The sequence below is a fragment of the Aptenodytes forsteri genome, unplaced genomic scaffold (genome assembly GCF_000699145.1).
Source record: "Aptenodytes forsteri isolate BGI_AS27 unplaced genomic scaffold, ASM69914v1 Scaffold92, whole genome shotgun sequence".
NCBI classification, from domain to species: Eukaryota; Metazoa; Chordata; class Aves; order Sphenisciformes; family Spheniscidae; genus Aptenodytes; species Aptenodytes forsteri.
In genome coordinates, this window is record NW_008794581.1 from 3,094,449 (window position 1) to 3,102,054 (window position 7,606).

The window sequence follows — 7,606 nt, forward strand, 5'->3', positions numbered from 1 at the left end:
ACGGTGGAGCAGATATCCACCTGCAGCCCATGGAGGTCCATGGTGGAGCAGATACCCAGCTGCAGCCCATGGAGCACTCCACACCAGAGCAAGTGGATGCACCTGAAGGAGGCTGTAACCCTGCGGAGATCCCGCACTGGAGCAGGCTCCTGGCAGGACCTGTGACCCCATGGAGAGAGGAGTCCATGCTGGAGCAGGTTTTCTGGCAGGACTTGTGACCCCGTGGGGGGACCCACGTTGGAGCAGTCGGTTCCTGAAGGACTGCACCCCATGGGGAGGACCCATGCAGGAGCAGTTCGTGAAGAACTGCAGCCTGTGAGAAGGACCCACGCTGGAAAAGTTCATGAAGGACTGTCTCCTGTGGGTGGGACCCCATGATGGAGCAGAGGAAGAGTGTGAGGAGGAAGGAGCAGCAGAGACAACGCATGATGGACTGACCGCAACCCCCATTCCCCATCCCACTGTGCTGCTCCAGAGGAGGTAGAGAAGCCAGGAGTGACAGAGCGGCTCAATGGGCACCTGGCAGCCAGCCAAGGTCAACCCACCTCACCCTGCAAAACCAATCTACCTTCTATTTCTTCGTATCTACTTGTGTCAGTCATTTCAACCTTTATCAATGGTTGCAGATACCTTGCAGATTCTCCAAAATCTTCCTGCAATTATGAGACCTTTGCATAACAAACTTAAACATTCAAATTCTCAGCTCACTTCTCAGAAGACCATTAATTTCCAGGGAACCAAGACCCTGACTTAGACTATAAAATCCAGTTGGTACTGGTTTACCCTATGTGGAATAGTGCCCAGCACAAAGAATTGATGTCAAAGCAACACTGATGTTGCACTAAAAATCCTGCTAGCTTCATTTTTCCATCAAAAATAATCATGAAATAATAAATTTGTATATAATGTTGTTGACAGGACGTAAAAAGAGGTCTTTAAGTAAAATATCTTTAATTTCCTTCTTTTTTGCAGATATTTTGATATCGTGAGTACCTTCGGCTGCCTTCATCATTGCACAGCCAAAATTGGCCAGGAAGCAGCAATGTAATAACAAGACTGGAAAACACTGGGTTAACTTGTAAGGATCACAATAGGAACTCCGTATTCACAGCACAAAGAACTTGCATAAAATAAGCAAGCGAAAGAAAAGCAGCAATAAAAGACATATTCAGATTTTTCTGGTATAAACACTGTAGCACTGAAGTACCTAGTACAGCTAACAGAATTTCAGAGCACCCAAAAATGGTAGTGAAGGAAAGGGAGAGAGGAAAAGAAGGATATGAGAAAAAACATAACAGAAGTAGGTGTAGAGTTTGCACTAAGGAGGAAATCATAGCTCAATTTCTGCAAGATCAAAACTACACTTCATGTTATTAAATGATTTATTTCCATTCAAAAGTCAAATTACTTACTTTCAAAAGAAATATAGTCTTATCTTACACTATCAAACAAGACCTGATAAAGTATAATTCTGAAGCGCGTAGGCAACTAACAAAATAGCAGGCCAGCAGTTTGATTATCAGATGAAAACCAAAAAGAGAGAACTTCTGAAAGTTACTAAGCTGGCAGAGCATGTGTGTGTAAACAAAATGGTAAAAACTTCTTCAATTTCAGAAAAGCTGATTTTAAGCCTTTTGATGAACAGTGTTCTCCGAATAATGAGTTGCCATAGGAAAACTGCACGTGTAGCAACAGTGAATCTGCAGCACATACCCAGATACTTGCTAAAGATTCATTGCAAGGACATGTTTGTTTGAGAGGGAAAAAAATGGATTATGGAACATTCATGTAACTATTGATTTTGCACTACGAAACTAAGATCATGTCAGCTAAACCAAATTATTTCCCAGCTACATTCAAATCTGATTCAGAAAAGGAGGGTTTGCCCCCAAGGGAACGGTGCTTCTACTAAAAATTTATATACTTCACCTAGAACAGCTCTCATCAGAAGACTTACTTATTGAAATTAGTACAGTACAAACACAAAAACCATGAGGCTTTTTTCATTTTCTTATTTCAAAATAATTAGCTGGCAGATCTAAAGACAACAACAAAAAAAAAATCAGAGAGAAATATTTGCAAATGTTCTTTTTTATTAATGCTACTCATTCTTGAAAAGGTTTGTATTTTCATTTAAAAACTGGAGCAGCTATTGTTGCTCCAGAAAAACAAGAAAAAACAAACTAGCTTTAGCAGGTCAGAACGAAAATTAATTTAACCCAGTGTTCTGTCTCTGTCAAACACCATAGCAGATGCCCAGGTCAGGACAACCTCCAGAAAACTGTGGTTCAAGGCTTTCCTAGTAAGAGGCAGGGAATTTAAATTTAATACCCCTCAAGAGATTTAGTCTTCCATGAATTTGCACAGTCGCTTTTTGACCCCATGTAAACAACAGTCCTCACACAACATTGGATGACACTGTCACAAGCAAAATAACAAAATTGAAGGTAAAAATAATCTCCCTGAAGATGGGGCAACTTCTAGATAAAGTTTATAAATAATATAAAATATTTAAGGAAGCAGTAGAGTCTGTATGATTTGGATGGCAAAAAATTAACTGGAAAAACATCTGATATATGTATAGCAAATACGAATGGCAAGATGCACAAATGGCAATAATGCTTCATTATGGCTGGATTTTGCAAAGTCCACTGCAAACTTATCATCAGAACCCATACAGAATAGAACAAGAAGCTGACCACTAGAGTTTTATTTTTACAATTATTTTCCTTTTTTTAATTATAAAAAGATAAAACCCCAAACCTATTTCAAATCAATCCTTACTGCACCAAACTCAAATTTGCAGTTTAAGCCAGCTACAAATAAGCTACGCTGATTTAAAGAGGTATGGTCACTAAAATAAATAGTATGACCCTCTGCTTGTCCCTGCACCCCTTAAATACTTGAAGCTGAAGGGAGTGGGGAAAACGCACAGTTTTTTGTTTGGAGCAAGCTCCCCAGTCATTTCCACACCACACTGCTAGACAGGTAAATGTGCTAGGCACAAAAAAAGCAGGCAGAACAGACGCAAGCAGCTTCTTCGCTGTGCAACTGATGCACTGCTTCTTCAGCAGCAGTGCTGGCTCAAGGTGTTCACCAAACTGCAATTTGAATAAACACTATGACAACTATTGGGAGATCCATGACCCTGTATTAGGGTGCTTACCAGTACTGTAAAAGTGAATGAGTAGCCACATTTAGGGATCCCCCTTCCCAGCGAAATGCAATGCTGTGGTATTGGCAACCCCCTTTTTCTCACAAAAATGAATCATAACACTAGAGGGAGAAAAAAGCATTTTTTTTCTTAAATTTTAAAAAATTAAAAACAATCAATTACCAGATTCAGATACAGAAAAACAAAACAATAGCATGCCTTCAAGATGGCTTCAGCACTCCCATCAGCTAGAGAACTTTCAAGTAAAACTAATTCCTAAATGCAAAACCACAAGTTCCTGGGATCTAATGCTGTGTATCAATCTTCTTTTGCTTCTCTGTCTTATCAAAATGTGAAGTGAACTTAGAGGAAACTTACATATTATGACAGAGCCAACTTAATAATTGCCCCCAAAAGGCCAAAAGTGTGTGTCTGTGGGGGGTAAACGGAATTACAAGAACAAGCCAAAAAGTCAAGCCATCTGAGCACACTGTTCCACCGACGCCAGAAATGGCTAGGAGGAATACGGGATTCCCAACAGTGTCAAACCATTACAGGCTCAGGTCCTAAGAGGCAATTTCAACTCTGACGAAGTCTCTCCTTACACTCCCTTCTCACCAACAGAATTTCTATTGGGAACTTATCCTCTGCGTGCACTCTGTAAAGATGATTGACTCAATGAGGGCATCAGCTCATACCTCGTGTTAATGGGATCCTCCCAAAACACAGTTTTTATTACTGCCGTGTACAGATGCCTTTGTGAAATCAATTCCTGCAGACAGAACGCAGCTGTACTTTAGGAGTTTAAACCCAGACCTCTCAAATCTTAATTAGTTGTGACCCCCCCACTATCCTTTTTTTTTTTTTTTTAAAAAACTGATGGGTCAGGGCCTCTTCAGATCATAATTTACACGGAGGACATACAGATGCTCCTAGACGCCACAGAACAGCAAAGGCCCATGAATATTGGCTGTAATATTGTGGGATAGAGACAACTTTCATCTCCCACAAATCAGGCTTTTCTGTTGCACAGCAAAGGCAGAGGGGCATTGGTTACATCATAGATGGGTTACATCACAGAGACAAGGGTTTTCTCCACAGTCTGTTGGGTACTTCTAGAGCTTAACTCACTCCTGAACAAGTTCTACAAGACTGTCCTAGAGATGAAACAGAGGAGGTAAGTATTAAACAGCTGCCGTCTTTTGGGTACCTTCACAGCCATGAGGTGTGTATAGAAATGCTGGTAGAGTCTGTCAACCTTAAAAGCAACACTTTCTTAGAAGGAAGGCAGGGTCTGCTCTTTGAGTCACAACAGCCAGAATTTCCAAGTTTGATCATTGGGTAAGGTTAGCGTTTCCCATCTTTACTTACTGATCTCAGACTGTGCCTTCACAATAAACATTGAGCAATTTCAGGAATGTTGCTTGCTTCCTGCTGCTTTTCTGTCATTCATACCCACTGCTATCTTAAGTAGCACACGTTGGGTGGGGGAGGAAGGAAAAGAAATCCCTTCAATTAGAAAATGTTCAATACTGTCACTGCAAATCCAAGCATGGCTCTATCTCCATGCTGGAATTTCTTCTTGTATGGGGGAAAAGAGCCTAATCACACACAAGAAGGAAAAGTTGCTCTCCAAGATCCCACTGAACATGCACAGAACTGAGACAGCAGCATCTTCTCAAGTCTCAGCTGACAGGAAAAAAAAACCACTCAGTTACACCGAGAAGATAAGCAATACATCAAATGCCACCCTTCAGCACAATGAGACGGTGTCTTTAGAAACCACGAATACCAATACCAGCTCCTCATCGTTACCATCCGATGTCCTGCACTTACATTCCCACTCCTGAACTCCTTCATCTCCTTTCGCTTGCAAAAGTCCAAGACTCACTTCTGTTCTACTCTTTACTCTTTAATTCCTTTTCTAAGGAAGTATCTGCATACACAGTTTACTTCAGAGAATATTCCAAGTTTCTTAAATGTTCTGTCATACTGGTTTAATGTTCTTCCTGACTAGACAATCCTTGTGATAGAGGCAAAAGAGTTTCCAGGTACTTTTCCCATAACACTGAAATACATCCAAATTTTAGAATCACATGTCAGTTATGAAAACAAATCAAGGACTGCTATACATCTGCAAGGGAACAAAACAACGGATTTCATCAGTAAAGGCCTCCACACTTCACTTTTTCTGGACTTCAAAGAATGCAGTATAACAACTCACTCATATCCAAGCAATTTATTCTGCACATTTTTTGTTATCTTTTGCTAAGAATTCAATAAATTCTTTTCCACTGTAATGAGGTGCAAGAATTATTTCAGTTAAGATTCTCTGAAATCAGAAGGAGCGAAAGTGGTGAACATATAACTGAAAATACAGTGTGTTCTCACTGATCAAGTAGTCCAGTATGTATTTGCATTAAGAGGAACGTAGCAAGCGGCTCTAGGGATGTTGTTATCCTCCTTTACTCAGCAGTATCCGAGACTGCTTCTAGAATACTGTCTTCAATTTTGTCATCATTGTTCTCCCTTTCCCCAGTTCAAGAAAGAAGCGCAGAAACCAGAGAGGCCAGAGCTACTAAGATGGTCTGGGGTCTAAAGCAAATTACCTGTGAGGAGAGGTTGAGGACGTGTTTAGGAAAGTGAAAGCTAAGGGAAGACTTCGCAGACACAACTAACTTCCTGAAGGGCACTTAACAAAGAGAATAGAGCCAAAAACTTCTTGTTGGCAGATTACGTAACTAACAAATAACTATAAAGCTACAAACTGCACGTTAGGAGGTTCAAGTAGAAACTTAAGGCTGTCTTTTCCAGCACATTTGTTTTAAGGAAAACAGCAGAAACAAAGTTTCCATTCTGAAAAGCCAGAAGAACCACTTATGGGTCACCTTCTGAAAGGAGTAACACAAATGCTAGCACTCAGTGATATTGATATGACATACTAGCAATGCTTTTAAGGATACTGTCAATTTCAGGAACAGTTGGTAGTTATACCAATCTCTCTCCAGCCTTCTATAAACTTTCCCATGAGTCTCTTTTCTAACATTATAGTACCTGTACCAATCATGCCACGTGTTAGTATTTCTACTGAGCAGTAAAACCAAAAGAACTGACAGTATCCTGGCTATTCAAGGTACTACTTAAAACAACTAACGACTACACTAATGACCACAATCACTACAATGACTAATGTTAGTCATTACCAAGAATTTTCAAAAACAGATTAATTTAAGGCTGTCTATACTTTGCCCAATTTAAGCCACAGTAAAGAAGACAAATAAAAATGTCTAAGTAGGAAAGAGTTACAGGGTTTTTTTCCCATACTGCTACTGACAGAAATAGAGGAATAGAACTTCTACAAATTTATTTTTACAAAAACATTACATTGGAACTAAAACCTAGGTCTGAAAAGTCAGCATGCAGAAGACACAAAGAATAAAAGAACGAAGACCAAGGAGGAACACAGGAATAAAGGACAGCGGTGGGCAAGGCTGACAATAATATTAAGGGAAGTCAGACTACACTGAAAATACTGAGGAGAAGAATGGCCTTTCAGGTTAAATGGAAAGCATCAAACCGACTAAAAACTTCTAACAGAAAGAACAGGCAGTAAAAAAAATTACAGTGGGACTATTCCAAGGATTTGTTTGCATATAACGTCATTTATACCTATGGTACTAAACGCCCTTCTGCAGAAGGGTACAATGAAAGAATGAGAGAAGAAAAGCAGAACACCAGAAAAAAAAACTCGTGTTGAAATGAAGTTTCAAGAAACCAAAGCTCATAGTGAAGACGCTATTTGTAAAGACTGAGATGGTTCTCGCATATTACGAATGCTAATTTGAAAGCCACGGCAAATACATTACAGACATCACTTCACCTATGAGACATGGGAAGCAAGGTACGTAGAAGCAGGAGCAGTATCAGTACTGTACTTAGGGCCACGTTCTTACATTTTACACGTTGTTGTCTTCTAAGGTAACAAACTGGAGAAATAACTCACCACTGCTGCACTGACCCTGCCTTTCGATTTAGGGAAGAATCTGCTGTTCTTCAACCTGTAGGAAGAAAATAACCACCTTTAATAAAGGCCAATACTTGCCCTTTCCTACGAAAGACAAGTTCTGTCAACAAACCACACCGCTTAATGCCTCACGTTCTCCTGATGCCTTCCCGTCAGTCCTACCCGCACTAAAAACTGTTTCAAGGAGAAACTAGGAAATAGTTCCCTGGGATTAGGTAACAGTTCGTGTCTTCTGACCCTGAGAAAGCACTTCGCCATTGCCGCACAACCTAAAAACGTGAAGCTGAGCTGTCCTATCCTCGGCGGTACAGAGGAGCCAGCAGAGAAGATGGCACACAACGGGAAAGCCACGCTGCACCGGCACGGAACAGCAGCGGGCAGCTCCAGCAGAAGCACGGGGGTGGAACGGCACGGTGAGGTGACCTCAC

The 7,606-nt window shown here is 40.7% G+C and overlaps 1 protein-coding gene across 2 annotated transcripts in view; it reads right to left on the minus strand.

Annotated features, from left to right (window-relative positions):
* The window catches only part of IPO11 (importin 11), a 105,584-nt gene that overhangs the window by 96,300 nt on the left and 1,678 nt on the right, over positions 1-7,606 (minus strand). Inside the window, exon 2 of one of the 2 annotated variants that reach the window (XM_009272498.2) lies at positions 7,158-7,212. The gene's annotated coding sequence lies outside the window, so the exon portion shown is untranslated. Of the gene's footprint in view, positions 1-7,157; positions 7,227-7,606 lie in introns of those variants that run through there. The other variant, XM_019470275.1, reaches the window with a different exon arrangement.